At 41.9% G+C, this 16,360-nt stretch overlaps 1 pseudogene; it reads left to right on the top strand.

Annotated features, from left to right (window-relative positions):
• The first annotated feature begins 485 nt into the window (after nt 1–485).
• Nucleotides 486–603, top strand: LOC124778395 (annotated as a pseudogene).
• The last annotated feature ends 15,757 nt before the right edge of the window (nt 604–16,360 follow it).

Below are 16,360 nucleotides of genomic sequence, written 5' to 3' on the forward strand. Positions count from 1 at the left end.
GACTTAACTGCTAAGGTCATCAGTCCCTAAGCTTACACACTACTTAACCTAAATTATCCTAAGGACAAACACACACACCCATGCCCGAGAGAGGACTCGAACCTCCGCCGGGACCAGCCGCACAGTCCATGACTGCAACGCCTTAGACCGCTCGGCTAATCCCTCTGGCTGGTCGAAAACGGTAAGTGCATTTTAAATGCTTTTGTGATTGTTGTTGCAAGAAAATAAAAGAAGAAAATTACCCAGTCTCAAAAGTTCAGCGGCACTATGTCATACATAGACAACACTTTCGCAATTATGGGTCAGTATTTTTACTGGGATCATCCAATGACTTGTTAATCCCATGCCACGTCCCGTTGCTGCACTACGTATGGTAAAAAGAGGTTCGACACGGTATTAGAGCTATCGCATGACTTTTGTCACCTCAGTTTAAGTTCGTGAATTTCAGTGCGACTGACAGATTTATGGACGGTAGACTACATAACGCCAACGGCCTTGCCGCAGTGGTAACAACGGTTCCCATCAGATCGCCGAAGTTAAGCGCTATCGGGCTAGGCTAGCACTTGGATGGGTGATCGTCCGCTCTACCTAGCGCTGTTGGCAAGGGTATGCGGACATTTGCCCCGTCCGACATTTGTCACGATTTTACCTGCTCCGAAGGGTTGGGTCCCTTGTCTCCCCCTCCCCCTCCCCCTCCTCAACCTCCTCCTCCTCCTCCTCATCGCTTACCTAGCCTTTCCGCTGATTTACTTAACATTTCTACAGAGAGTTTCGTTGTGGAAACTATTAAAAGCACCTCGCATTGAAATCTGCACCAAATTTCGAGCCTCAGTAAAACTTCGCCAATATTGGAGATTTTGCATTGGTCTAAATTATACTTGCCCTTTTCAGTAGTCCAGCAGCAACTTTCTGTCGTGTTTTGTGTGCCATGGGGGATCAATTCCGTCTCTTATTAATTTATTTGGTATGAATCTCTCGAGTGCTGTTGATACTATTTCTTTGAACATAAGCCACATATGGTCTTTACTTAGATAGTTTGCATGAATTGGAGACTGTCTCTTAGAAAGATGTCAACAGAATTTTTAGTTGCTTTTATAAATAGATATATTTCGCGTTTAGTTTTGGTGAATTTCTTTGTTATGGAACTGGGCCTCGCTACGACTCTGTGTTCACTAATCCCTGTACCCGTCGTGATGCTCAGGATTATTTGTGGCTATGAGGTCTATTTACAACAGGGTCTATAAAATGTATTTTTGTCAACATACGGAAGGTAGATTGAAGTCACTGCCAACTACACTCCTGGAAATTCAAATAAGAACACCGTGAATTCATTGTCCCAGGAAGGGGAAACTTTATTGACACATTCCTGGGGTCAGATACATCACATGATCACACTGACAGAACCACAGGCACATAGACACAGGCAACAGAGCATGCACAATGTCGGCACTAGTACAGTGTATATCCACCTTTCGCAGCAGTGCAGGCTGCTATTCTCCCATGGAGACGATCGTAGAGATGCTGGATGTAGTCCTGTGGAACGGCTTGCCATGCCATTTCCACCTGGCGCCTCAGTTGGACCAGCGTTCGTGCTGGACGTGCAGACCGCGTGAGACGACGCTTCATCCAGTCCCAAACATGCTCAATGGGGGACAGATCCGGAGATCTTGCTGGCCAGGGTAGTTGACTTACACCTTCTAGAGCACGTTGGGTGGCACGGGATACATGCGGATGTGCATTGTCCTGTTGGAACAGCAAGTTCCCTTGCCGGTCTAGGAATGGTAGAACGATGGGTTCGATGACGGTTTGGATGTACCGTGCACTATTCAGTGTCCCCTCGACGATCACCAGTGGTGTACGGCCAGTGTAGGAGATCGCTCCCCACACCATGATGCCGGGTGTTGGCCCTGTGTGCCTCGGTCGTATGCAGTCCTGATTGTGGCGCCCACCTGCACGGCGCCAAACACGCATACGACCATCATTGGCACCAAGGCAGAAGCGACTCTCATCGCTGAAGACGACACGTCTCCATTCGTCCCTCCATTCACGCCTGTCGCGACACCACTGGAGGCGGGCTGCACGATGTTGGGGCGTGAGCGGAAGACGGCCTAACGGTGTGCGGGACCGTAGCCCAGCTTCATGGAGACGGTTGCGAATGGTCCTCGCCGATACCCCAGGAGCAACAGTGTCCCTAATTTGCTGGCAAGTGGCGGTGCGGTCCCCTACGGCACTGCGTAGGATCCTACGGTCTTGGCGTGCATCCGTGCGTCGCTGCGGTCCGGTCCCAGGTCGACGGGCACGTGCACCTTCCGCCGACCACTGGCGACAACATCGATGTACTGTGGAGACCTCACGCCCCACGTGTTGAGCAATTCGGCGGTACGTCCACCCGGCCTCCCGCATGCCCACTATACGCCCTCGCTCAAAGTCCGTCAACTGCACATACGGTTCACGTCCACGCTGTCGCGGCATGCTACCAGTGTTAAAGACTGCGATGGAGCTCCGTATGCCACGGCAAACTGGCTGACACTGACGGCGGCGGTGCACAAATGCTGCGCAGCTAGCGCCATTCGACGGCCAACACCGCGGTTCCTGGTGTGTCCGCTGTGCCGTGCGTGTGATCATTGCTTGTACAGCCCTCTCGCAGTGTCCGGAGCAAGTATGGTGGGTCTGACACACCGGTGTCAATGTGTTCTTTTTTCCATTTCCAGGAGTGTATAATTGTGTGAGTGGGGTACCTATTTGTGATAATACTCAAGTTTTCTTTGAACTGTTCAGCAACTGTTTCATCTGAGACCGGGAGTCTGTTTAAAGAGCCAGTTATTAATTTATTCCGGTTGTCGAATATAACCTCTGCTCATACTAAGTCACAGGAACCATCTGCTTCACTGTCGCTTGTGAGCTGGAACACATATTACATTATTTTTCCTTAAGTTATGCCTCTTGTTTCTGTTGTAGTGCAGATCATTACAATTACGGCTTTTCCTCCAAAACCTAGCATGCTTTCTCTGTGACCCTGTAAATACCAGAGCTAAACAATGTAGAACAACAACGTACGTTAAAAGCATAGCATTCTGTATTACTTCATTTCCTTATTTCTAACATTTTAAAATTGTATGTCGACTTTAGATGACATGTCAATCATAGATGATCGTATCTCTATTTAGTGAACGTAATTTCAGTCATGTTTTGAACATTGTCCCGCTACACTTTATTAACTAATGTTTCGCCGCAAGGGATATCGCGTTTTAGAGAGTAAATTAATATGGAGTATGTCGTTCTTCTTTTCAAAAATTCACATACCCATTTCGTCTTTCGTTATTGGCTTTTGGGCATGAAGTTGTAGTAATTAAAGTAGGCACAAATGCAGTGATCAAAAAGAAATGATTAGCGTACATTGGCATTCTCTTTACATCTTTCCTTTCTTTGTTTCTCTCATGTCGATGGACTGTTTCTATCGCAATTAGTAAGCGTGAAAGGAAGCTACCGTACAGACAGAGGGATCTATATTTATACTTGGCAGAACTAATTACATACTGACATAATCGTCGGTACTGCTCTCGTTTCCCAAAAGTTATAAATATTTCTATTTCGGAAAGAAGCTCTTTATTTGGTCAAGATGTCGAAGAAGAAGGTCCCTTACGTACTGGTTGTATCGAGTAAGATGTGGAGACGGAGGTTTGAAGGCGAACAGAAGTAGTACGAGGAAAGGCGTCCCTTACCTGAAGGATCGCTACCTGGCGAAGGGGCAAGTGTGGCAAATGTCCGGCGTGGCAAATTTCCGGCGTGGCAAATGTCCGGCATTCGTCGGCAAGCGGGGTGCACTCAGCCCTTGTGAGTCAAAACTGAAGAGCTACTTGACAGAAGTAGCGGCTCCCGTCTCGAAAACTGACAACGGCTTGGAGTGCGGTGTGCTCACCACATGCCCCTCCGTATCCGCATCCAGTGACGCCCCTGGGCTGAGAGGATGACGCGGCGGCCGGTCGGTACCTTTGGGTCTTCTAAGTCCTGTTCGGACGGAGTTTAGTTTTTTAGACACTACATAACAAAAGTACAGAATCTAAGTAGACTTACCCATTCATATGGGAGGAAATTAAAAGCAAAACTTGTGCGCGCGGCTGTTGGTTAGTGGAGCAGCATCATCGCGGAGCGCGCGTAAGCAGAACCGGTCGTGGGCAACAGCAGCTGTAACTCGCAGCCACGCCGCCTCTCTCTTCTGTAATAAGGCGGCCTGGGGCTGCCTGCGCTGCTGTGCTGTAATTCATCAGCCGGCCTCGGCGACTGCGCTCGTCGGCGGAATACCAGATTACGGGTTCGATACCGCGACCCAGTCAGAACGCTGGCGCGCTCCGCCATAAATCAAAAGCGGTTACTATCACATCTCTTTATTTACTTCGCACAGTTCATTGAAGTAATCATTAAAGCCATTAAAGTTTCTAGAAAGGCGACTCTTGAGGGCGCCTTCTTTGCAAGTCAAATTCGCTGATGAACATCAGCCACTTATTAAATTACTTAGCACTGAAATTGCGCTGAGAATAAAAGGTTGTTTTTGAAGACCATGAATAAAAAGTGGTTTTTGGGCCACTACTAACATGTACACTCATTATGGTTTTCAGTATCTTACTCATCCTGTCTGTGATTTTGTCGGTTTTTCAAATGGTTCAAATGGCTCTGAGCACTATGGGACTGAACTGCTGTGGTCATAAGTCCCCTAGAACTTAGAACTACTTAAACCTAACTAACCTAAGGACATCACTCACATCCATGCCCGAGGCAGGATTCGAACCTGCGACCGTAGCGGTCGTGCGGTTCCAGACTGTAGCGCCCTTAACCGCTCGGCCACCACGGCCGGCTTGGAATAGCACCCCAGCATTGTACGTAATGGGGAAATTCAGCCTGTACCTCAGGCGTAGATGCTCAATTGATCTGATGAAATTACATTTTCGTGGACACATATGAGTCTTAACCTTATCTTCAGTTACGACAGAAGCTGAGCTAACGAATTAAAATCTGTGCCACAGTTGAGACTTGAAGCCAGGTCACATGCCTACTAGGCAGATGTATTGTATTGTATGTTCTAAGTTCTAGGGTACTGATGACCTCAGATGTTAAGTCCCACAGTGCTCAGAGACATTTGAACCATTTGCTATTCCAGTATCAGAGAGCCATGGCAATGCTGACCATTTAAGATCGGGAAATGTGCTGAAGGCGTTCGGGACGGCACTGGACGAGGATAGTACCTTCAGCTGTGGTACGCATAGTGTTGTGGTCATGTTGTGGTTACCACATCTGCGTAGTAGGCAGAAGACCTGGTTTCAGGTGCTTGCTGTGACACAAGTTTAATTCAATACTTCAGCTACCATCCTTTTCAAAAATAAAGAAATTCACACGTACAGACAGCTACATACTTACAGGATGGGACAGGTAGTTGGCCATTGCGTTATAGTAGGAACCATCCTGGCATTTACTTGGAATAATTTAGTTCTTTCGTTTTCTTAGTGGCTATAATATTGTTTTCATCAGCGAAACGAATTTTCTCCACATGGCAAACTCTAGTGGCAAAATCACTGATGTATATAAGACACAGTACTGGTCCTGGGCCCGCATCTCGTGGTCGTGCGGTAGCGTTCTCGCTTCCCACGCCCGGGTTCCCGGGTTCGATTCCCGGCGGGGTCAGGGATTTTCTCTGCCTCGTGATGGCTGGGTATTGTGTGCTGTCCTTAGATTAGTTAGGTTTAAGTAGTTCTAAGTTCTAGGGGACTGATGGCCATAGATGTTAAGTCCCATAGTGCTCAGAGCCATTTGAACTGGTCCTGGCGGCGCGGAATGGCTGCACGGTTTGAGGCACCATGTATTGGATTTCGCGGCCCCTCCCGCCGAAGGTTCGAGTCCTCCCTCGGGCATCGGTGGGTATGTTGTTCTTAGCATACGTTAGTTTACGTTAGCTTAAGTAGGTTGTAAGTCTAGGGACCGATGACCTCAGCAGTTTGGTCCCTTAGGAATTCACACACATTTTCCTAAAATGCTACGCTGAGGAACTGCAATATTAATGTATTTTGTCTCTGATAAGTCTTTTTCTAAAACGTTTGAGTAATTTGAGGTATGTGTTATCTCTACTTTTTGTACCCTATTCGCTAGGTACGATCGGAGCCAGTCATTAGCTACCCGTATTATTCCTAATGCTTCTAGCTTAATTACTAGAATCTGATGGTCAACGATATCAAAAGCCTTAGAAAGACGTAAAAACATTCCTGTGACACACTGATACTTGTTAAGAGCAACAAGTACACATTTTGTAATTCTACTGATGACTGGGTGTTGTGTGATGTCTTTAGGTTAGTTAGGTTTAAGTAGTTCTAAGTTCTAGGGGACTGATGACCATAGATGTTAAGTCCCATAATGCTCAGAGCCATTGCAACCTTTTTTTTTTTTTTTTTTTTTTTTTTTTTTTTTTTTTTTTTTTTTTTTTTTTTTTTTTTTTTAATTCTACTGTGGCTGATTCCATTTCTTCTTCTACTTCGAAAACCAAGCTGTGACTTATTCAAGCAATCTGTCTTTCATAATTTATTCTGTTACTTTTTAGAATTGTGACAGCGTGAAATTTGACCAGTAATTTTCTATGTATTTGCATTACCTTTCTTTAGCTGAGGTACAACTCTTGCCTGTTTTAAATACACTGAAAATTATCCTAATGCGAAGGATTCGTTTTTTATGTTTGTTAAGAGAAGACGTGTACTCCTATGCACTGTTTCAGTGTACACATTGCAATTTCATCTAAGACTACTGACTTTTTATTTTTTAGTTTTTGTACAGTTTTACTGACTTAATGCTCTGTGGCTGGTAGCAACATCATTGTACCAGGTGCGCAATTATTTACAGGTGATATATTGTTTCTGCGGTTTTTGCTGTAGCTTCACTGCAGTACTCGAAAAATGCTCATTCGCATAGTTTTTTGGGTGGCGTGGATCATTTGTTACTCTATCCCCCTCCATTATTAGGTGTATTATGATGTCTTTGTTTGTCTCTACTACAATCGGAAAGTCGAATTAAAGCAACATTCTTGAGTGCAGTGTTTGTATACCGTGTGAGTCAGATCATCGTGTACTGGACACGATGGCATCACAGTCCAAATCATGAAGCCTATTATTGACCCACTACTGGCGACTATAAAAGATATCTTCCACTACTCTTTAACCCCAAGTTTTTTCCCTGTGGCCTGGACCAGGGACTAGTTTAACAAGGTAGCCCTTGCGCCGCAGCTTCCAAATTGCAAAAGGAAATCACAAAAGCATTCGGAACAAATACAACATTTAGAACCAGTGACAGAGAAGGTTGATATCAGTACGAAAGAACAGTTCGACATGCTCAAAGGACAAGTAGATGATCTTTCAAGCAAAGCAAATCGAGTTAAATATAGACGGTAACTCTAATGGTACACAGCCAGTACATTTTGCTGATACGGAAGAGTTCTGATCTCTAGTACACTTCAAGGAAGAACAAATGGAAATTAACAAACAACACAAACAGGAAGTAAACAGGTTACACACTAATCTCGATGAGATTGAGAAGAATTTGACAAATGAATCTTCACACGTGATTGCAGTGAGAATCATCACGGACGCAAACACGAATATCTGCACCAACAACATTTAGACAGACTTACACGAGAAAGAGACTTTGCTTATGAATGTGAGCATCCTCAGACTCGTTTTAACAGGCACAATTTTAGTGATACTGCAAGACACTACAGTTTTGACTACAAACATTTATTGTCAGTAAAAAAGTTCTAAATTCGCAATGGTGCTAATGATTTACAGCTTTTAAATTGGATTTAATAATTGAGTTTCTCTTTACCATTTACTTGGCCACTCATGTATAAATTAGAATTTGTATGCAGCCTTTTAGAAGGAGAACCAGTTATGCATATGCGACCTATAGCTTGACTACGTTACTCATTAGAGGAATTTCGGAATGCATTTCTTGCCGCTTACTGGTCTGAAACAACACAGCATGGGGTCAAGGTCAAACTTCTCAGCCAACCAAATTTTGACAACTCACAGTTCGCAAGTTTAACTTAATTTTTTAAACACATAGCACAACAAAGTCACCATTAACAACACCATACAGCCCATTTGCACTAATGCAGCTATCCATTTCAAAACTTTCGAGATCATTACTTATATAATTACTAACAGAACACAAGATATATAACACAAATGCTTTTCGCGATCTTTTACAACTTCTCGAAACTGACGAATGTAACAATTGTTACAGAAACAGTACCTTTTCACGCAATAAACGTAATTATCAGACCTACATAATAGAGGACAGTCACGATCATTTCATGACAACAGAGACAACCAGTACTGGAAGAACAGACAGACTCAGAACATGAAACTCCTTGGCAGATGTGTGCCGGACCGAGACTCGAACTCGGGACCTTTACCTTTCGCGGGCAAGTCCTCTACCAACTGAGCTACCCAAGCACGACTCTCGCCCCGTCCTCACGGGAAAGTGCTCTACCAACTGAGCAACCCAAGCACGACTCACTCCCCGTCCTCACAGCTTTTAAGCTTTAAAGCTGTGAAGACGGGGTGTGAGTCGTGCTTGTGTAGCTCAGTTGGCGGAACAGTTGCCCGCGAAAGGCAAAGTTCCCGAGTTCGAGTCTCGGTCCGGCACACAGTTTTAATCTGCCAGGAAGTTTCATATCAGCACACACTCCGCTGTAGAGTGAAAATTTCATTCTAGAGACTAAAAACAGTTATCAGGGAATAGCGAATTTTAATAGCTCACCACATAACAATTCCCAACAAAATTCGAACATATACCGCAGCAACCAACAATCATACAATACAGAAGGTAAAATGAACAATTCTTCACATCAGTAGTCCTGGTCACAGCCTAATAATTCTGGCAACAATCAGGTACAGAGAAAGAGCAATCTGTATACTCATTGCCAGCAACTGTACCAACAAGATCATTATGATCACAGGCAGCAAAACTATAATTACAGAGAAAATGACAGACACAGACACAGGAGAAATAAAAACTGGAGAAGAAACAATTTCAAAAATCAGCAGAACTTTTCATTGAATGAGTCAGGCGGTCGCTTCCATCCATGACAACATTTTTCTAATAATTCTGAACCACAACAATCAGAACAAATAGTAGAAGCTTCATCGCCCAATACACAGAGACGCGACAGAGTGGGACAACAATGACTAATAGTCTAGAGTTCAGAGGATGTTCATGTTGAGACAAAACAGCGTGCTACTCATTCTGATGACAGACCTAAAAATATTATCTGTTAAGAAGATATAAGGGATAGCTCTTGCATGATAATTAAGAACCAGAGAAACACAGTTACCAACCACTTACCAGTATTCAGATAGGAAGACTTTCTAGATTCAGGTTCTCCCAGCAGAGTAATCTGTGATTCAGCGTTTAACAAATGTAATTCCACTGAAACTTGTCCAGCTTTACCCTGTACGAGGAAGTAAAGTAACAGGTGCTGTTTCAGTAAATAGTAGTTGATATCAAAATGCAAAAGCATTTGGAATTCGCAGTACAAGGTCACACATTTTTTGAAAACTTCTTGATTGCTCCTTAGTTACGACAGAAGCAACTCTTGGTATGGACTTCTTAGAGAAACATGAAGCCATTCTTAATTTCAACAATTCATGCATTTTGCTACATAACAATGAAACTCAGATGACATTACACTTCGAGCATAGCTGGAAGAACAAGGTAGCAACAGATTACATTTTTTAACTTCAACTAAAAGTATGAACTGGTACATCTCACGCTGCACTCATGAAGATTTTCCTTCCATGAATGGAGATGTTGAATTGAACGTAGATATTTTTCAGGCAATGCTGGTTAAATTAGGTAATTGTTTAGCAGCATCAGACCGAAATAGGCAGCAGTTACAGCAGATTCATCATACTCATGATGACATTTTCGATGACGGAACTATTAGGGAAGTTGTTTACGAGTTTCAGGTGAAACCTCATAACGCATATAGCCAGGCATTACACCATTCCTTTCATTTGCAGAGAAAAGATTAAACAGGAAACTGAATCTATGCTCCAGCGAGGTATCACTGAGACAGCAGCTAGCCTTTACAATAAACCCATACAAACCGTATCGAAAAAATATGGCTCTCTCAAACTTGTTGTTGAATCAATTCAAATTAATGGGGTATTGTACTGAAAACTCACAGAACTCAGATGTTGGATGTAACTTCAGAAATTTCATGGTGTTAACATATTTTCCACACTTGACTTTAAATCCAGTTTTCGACTAGTTGAATTACATCCAAATTGTCATAAATACAAAGCCTTTTTATGTTTTGGAATTTGTTACCAATTTAGCACACTACCTTTCGGTTTAGATATTCTATCAGTAGCTTTTTCATTCTTCTAGAAGATTTCAAGAACTTAATTACAACTTATGTTAATGACATCCTTATTGCAGAGGAAACTTGGTATCAACACAACAGCACTCTGAACTCTATGCCAGAAAGCATTTCAAATCATGGAAATCACTGTCAACTTAAATAAATCCATAGTCGATGAATCTTCTGTTAAACTTGTAGAACTTATTATTTCAGATTCTGGTAAAAAACTTGATCCAGACAAGCTTCAGACCATTTGTGATATTGCCGTTCCAACAAGGAAAAAAAAAAAAAGAAAAGAAAAGAAAAGAAAACGCCAAGATAGAAGTTTCTTAGGCCTCAGAAATTTCTTTCGTCGCTTCATTCATTACAAGGATCTTGACACTTGGTGATGATATCAATTAAGTGGCCAAATCACAAATTGATCTTGGGATGAATAGGTCCAGAGAGAATTTGGTACACTGAAACAAGCTTTACTGGTTGTACCTTTACTTTCCCATCCTGACTTTTCTCATGACTTCTGTATAACCTCTGATTATTCCAAAACAAGTTTTTGTGTACACATACTTCAGAAAGTTGAAGAAAATCGTGTAAAAGTTAAAAAAATTGCAGTTTCCATTCGAGCTCTATTCCCTGCAGAGCGTAATTATTCGATCACTGAAGTAGAGACATTAGCAGTTGTTTGGGCATTTATTAAGTTTTGACATATTTTATTTGGAAACCACACAAAACTTTACACAGAATCACATGCTTTACAATTTCTCATGACTGCCAAACTTCTCTACAATCTTTTGGTGAAATGAGCAATTTATTTGCAAGAATTTAGCTTCCTAATTGCAAACATTCCAGGAAAGATCTCTTGAAGGAACGCAAGCTGGATCACCTACAGATTTTTGTCCATCCTACATCAGTTTAGTACATACTGGGTGAATCACCTAAAACGTGCACCACAAATATTGCGGAAATGGAACATGCTATTTATAGTACTAGGTCAAAGGTGGCTCAGGTGCATTTTGTTTGTGTGGGTTGCATACATTCTGAGGCAAGCATACTTTCAGGGGCTAACCTGATTGATTTATGAGCCCCTCCCCTCCCTTTAACCTGCTGTTATGCTAACTGATTTATGACCTTCTGTGGGTTGATTTATGACCTCCTGGGGATAATCCATTCTTCCAACAAACACCCATCCCTCCTCCTCCGCCTACTCCTCCCCCACCGCTCTGGGAAATCCCCAAACCTTCCTCTCTTTGATACAAGCACACTCTTGATATCAAATTAATTGACTAATTAATTAAATTTATCAATTAATAACCCACACAATTTCGGAAATCACACAGCAATCCCTTCCCCTCCTCCCACTCCCCTCTCCTTACCCATCTGGAAAGTGGTGGGAAAAAGACTCAGTCTGTGCTGAGCTTAGAACACAGGGAGAACACAAGGTAGTTTATTTTCTTTATTTTGGGTGCTATTTTGTTAGAAATTAGCAGAGAAAACTCAGCCCCTCCCCTCCCCCTTTCCCCCTGGAGATATGGTGGGAACTAATCAGTCCGTGCTGAGCTATTGGACTGGAAAGTTTAAGTATTACCTTGGGCAGCAAATATGTGCCCTAATTGTATAATTACTCTGATGCAGATTGGAGTTTTTGTCTTGTTGGAAATTTTTGTGTGTGTGCTCAAGGTGACATGTAGGGATCGACTGAGCTACTGCACAACGCTACCTCCAGAGAACGTCCCATCCACAACCACTCTCCCCCTCCATCCCCGACCCTTCCGAAAAAAAAAAAATTCGGGAAAAAGTGTTGAGCTGGTGGACTGGAAGAATCCTACGACAGGAAATTCGATTTTATTGAAGAGGATATAATAATATATTCTTCATTTATAAAATTCATCTTCCAGGGATTACAGGTAGTTGAAAGGTAGTGAGAATTTCAAATTTAGGTTCAGGTGCACTATTTCTTTAAACAATCTGCAGTAGACCTGGCATGGATTTGACTGAAGTGTTCTCGCAATACCACTATAGGAATCAATAAACGGGTCGATCGGGAATTTGACATTGTGATTGAGAGCAGTGCCGTATAAAATTATAGTTGTAATATCAAATTTTGGTGTGAATTTGTGCTGCCATGGTTGTGTAATTCCTGACCACCTACTGATCCGATAAGTGTTTTATTAAAGCACTATACAACTGCCAAGCTGGTTCTCTCTGCTACTCCAGGAAGCAGAAGGAGGAGGAGATAGGTGCTACTGCATGATAGTATACTAACAACAACAAATCCACATTTATTTAAACAAATACAGCTTCTCCATTTTGTGCAAGACAGAGTCCACTGGGCTGTATTGAGAAACACTCAATGCCACACACAGCAGCTGTCAGCACATGGACAGGGCACTTTGGAAATACATACACTTAAACCACGATCGATTCCATAGGAGTTGTCATGATTTGATGTTGGAGACTAGGGAAACTTTCGTATACCACCATGGCACTTTGCCTGTGCCAGGAGCTGCATCCACATCCTACGGCATCCACATGCTGGTCCCAACAAACCCTAGAGATCAGGGAGGCTATCACCAAGCACTCGCTGATCAGTGTAAATAGGGGGGAATAATCTTCCAGTGAATACGCCCATTATATTGAATCTTCTCATGCAAATACACGTCCACTTCTATCGCTGCTCACCTAGCATTCTGGTTACTTACTTCGCTAGTCTGTCATACAGAGTGCACCGCAACTGGGACTGGTCCCTGTGACTGCGGGCAAGAGCTGAAAGGTCAGGGCATCCTTTGTATAGTTACAAAGTTAGCTTCTAGTGAAACGAAGACTAATGCTCACTCGCCAGCCACGACTCACTGCAAGACAAGACAGTACGGCTTGGATATATACATCTAATTGCAATTCCCCTCAACGTAGACTCTCCCCAATTTACCCAGTCTGACAGAGGGATGTGTTGACCATGCACCTCGAAGTTCTCAGGCGAAATGTAGAACTCCTCCCTTTCATACGAGTTAGTTTTGAAGAAATCGGGGCATACACCATTTTCAAATCGGTAAAGTATCATTACTTGTGAAAATCCTGAAACAGTATGGCATACGCTGTATCTTCTCTAAATATTCTTTCATCAGGAAAAAAAAAAAATGTTCTAATCTGTTTAATATCTCTTACGACCTGCATCACATCACTAGAATATTAAACTCATTTTAGGCTCATGACGGATTGCTAAGAGCATGTTCTACCTCTGTCACAGGATGCTTCCTCATTTTCAAACTCTCTTAAAGTAACTAAACACTTACATACAAAGTCTCTTAAGCTAACAGCACAGAGAAGTTGTAAATATCAGGATAGTGCTATGCATACTTCATGAGTTCGGTAATATAGCTGATTTTATTACTATGGTCATCTCTACCTGTGTAGGTGGGAGATTGAAATTTCGTTAAAATATCTCATTGCAACTCCTAAATCATATCTGTGGTATGGTATTCTAGCTCTCGTATGCACCCGCCCAGCAACATCTCACTGATATCAGATCGATTGTCTAATCATTTAAATTGATCATGAGATTCACTTTGGAAGAGCATCAGTCGGGTTACACTCGCCAGGAAGCTCAAATGGGAGTACTTGGACAGAAGGCGATGTTCTCTTCGAGGAACACTATTGAGAACTGACATTTGAAGCTGACTGCGAAAGAATTCTACCCCTACACAACATAAATTTTGCATAAGGACCACGAAGATAAGACACTAGAAATTGGAGCTCATAGGGACACGTATAGGCAATCTTTTACCCTCAGTCTATTTGTGAGTGGAATGGGGGAGGGAATTACTAGTAGAGGTAAAGGGCACCCTCCTCCACACACCGCATGGTGGCTCACAAAGTAAGCATATAGATGTAAATGTAAATTTAGTCAACCTATTAAGATGTCACTCCAGCCATTTACAGGCATGCAGAACTCAAAGAAGAACGTTGTCTCTTACTCACTGAGAAAACAAAAGACAGAACTTCTCCTGCTGATTGTCTCTTGGTAAAAATCTAGCTGCCCTGAATTCGATTTATGACACGGTTACTATCAACTACAAGACATTTGATGAACTGAAGTTAAGTTTTCATCTTAATATGGAACTTTGCACCCGGCAGTATAGTTATGAGACACATTGGTTTTGTCAGTGGAGAATTTATGGACTGGTACTGTATCCTCTGAGTATGCTCTTAGCCTATTTTCACATGAACTCATCTACTTACGCAACACCTGTCGAAGTCTGTTGGATTTGAAACGTCTTCTTAATAAAGTCTTCGAAAAATATTTGCTTCAAACACTCTTCTACAAGATTTTAATTTTGTACTGTGTACATTCATGTTGTTGCCAATATTCCTTGAAAATATATTTCCCCATGACAACACCTTTTGCGCAATGCTATTCAAATATAACATTTTAGTGAAATGTTATCTTGGTCTTTGTGATGAAACAAACTTAGAGCAGCACTTTCACATACGATGTGCAATGTGTAGCCATTAACCATGTCTTATATATACAAAATAGTAACACAGAAAAAGGGCGATTATTATGAATAATATTATTATATAATTTGAATATCATACTGAATTGTATGTCTTTCTTAAAAATGGCTCTGAGCTCTATGGGACTTAACATCTGAGGCCATCAGTCCCCTAGAACTTAGAACTACTTAAACCTAACTAACCTCAGGACATCACACACATTCATGCCCGAGGCAAGATTCGAACCTGCGACCGTAGCGGTCGCGCGGTTCCAGACTGAAGCGCCTAGAACCGCTCGGCCACATCGGCCGGTTTGTATTTCTTACTTGTACCTAGTGCACACTGGTATTTATTATTGTGTTTGTGTACCTGCGCACGATGATGTAATACATTTGCCATTACTCTAAAACAAGTTACGTTTTTTATGCACACTGTGTTCTTATTCCATTGTTTTAACTTATGTATTTTCTACTCTATTTTATAACTTCGTTATAGAACTGATATTTGTCACTTACAAATGTCACTGCACAAAATTCTGCTGGAGGTGCCGAGGGGTAATGAAAGATATGTGTATATAATTTTATAGGTTATTTTCTTATTTTTGGATGTCTTAGGACGCCTGTGTAATATTTTTAGCGTTCAATTATATGTATGCAGCAATGTCAGAGACGTTGGGCTGCCGGGAAACTAGTTAGGTCATCTTTCCTCTACGAAAATACGCGGGTGTTAAATGTTAATCATGTGGAGAGAAGTTGGAGAATTATGGTGGAGGTGCCATGGCAGTGAGCTTGTACAGGAAGGACGTAGAAAGTAGTGCTCTTCGGAATTGTTTTATTGATCTGTTGGAAGATATTATTATGAAAGGAATGTTATCATTACACGCTGAATGAGATGGATTTACTAAGATAGGTACTATTTTGAGAGGACTAGGATTTAAGATAACGCATGAACGTATTTTACTTGATTGTGCCATCTTTTAGTTATGCTTTCTTGTTTCAACACACACACTTAAACAGGAACCTCTTGCTATTTTTATTAAGTTTTGTCACATAGACGAAAGGAATTTAATCGTTAATATGAGGACTTTTATGTTACAATAAATTTTCATGATTCGTTGAATTTTTGTATTTCTTCAGTGTTGACTTAAGCTCTCGTAATTTTTAATGAAATATTTTCTTATTGGTTGCTAAGCCTTCAAAGGTGAAATATTGTAAATGGAATAGCGTAAATAAATTTTTTTGAGATGAGGGTTTTTAATACAGTTTCTGCATCAGAATGTTTGTCTAGAGAGTAACTAAGATTATCCTACGTCATTATCCAGTTCCCATTGCCTGATAGATATTCTTTTTGATGAGTGAGAGATACATTTTATGAGAACCGAGTTTTCTTTGGATGTATTTAAGAGATCGCATTGCACTCTCATGATTCTCTGTAGTTAGTAGCAGCTCAGAAATTGAGATGCATCTTTTCTTC

This window comes from Schistocerca piceifrons, chromosome 2 (genome assembly GCF_021461385.2).
Source record: "Schistocerca piceifrons isolate TAMUIC-IGC-003096 chromosome 2, iqSchPice1.1, whole genome shotgun sequence".
Classification (NCBI taxonomy): domain Eukaryota; kingdom Metazoa; phylum Arthropoda; class Insecta; order Orthoptera; family Acrididae; genus Schistocerca; species Schistocerca piceifrons.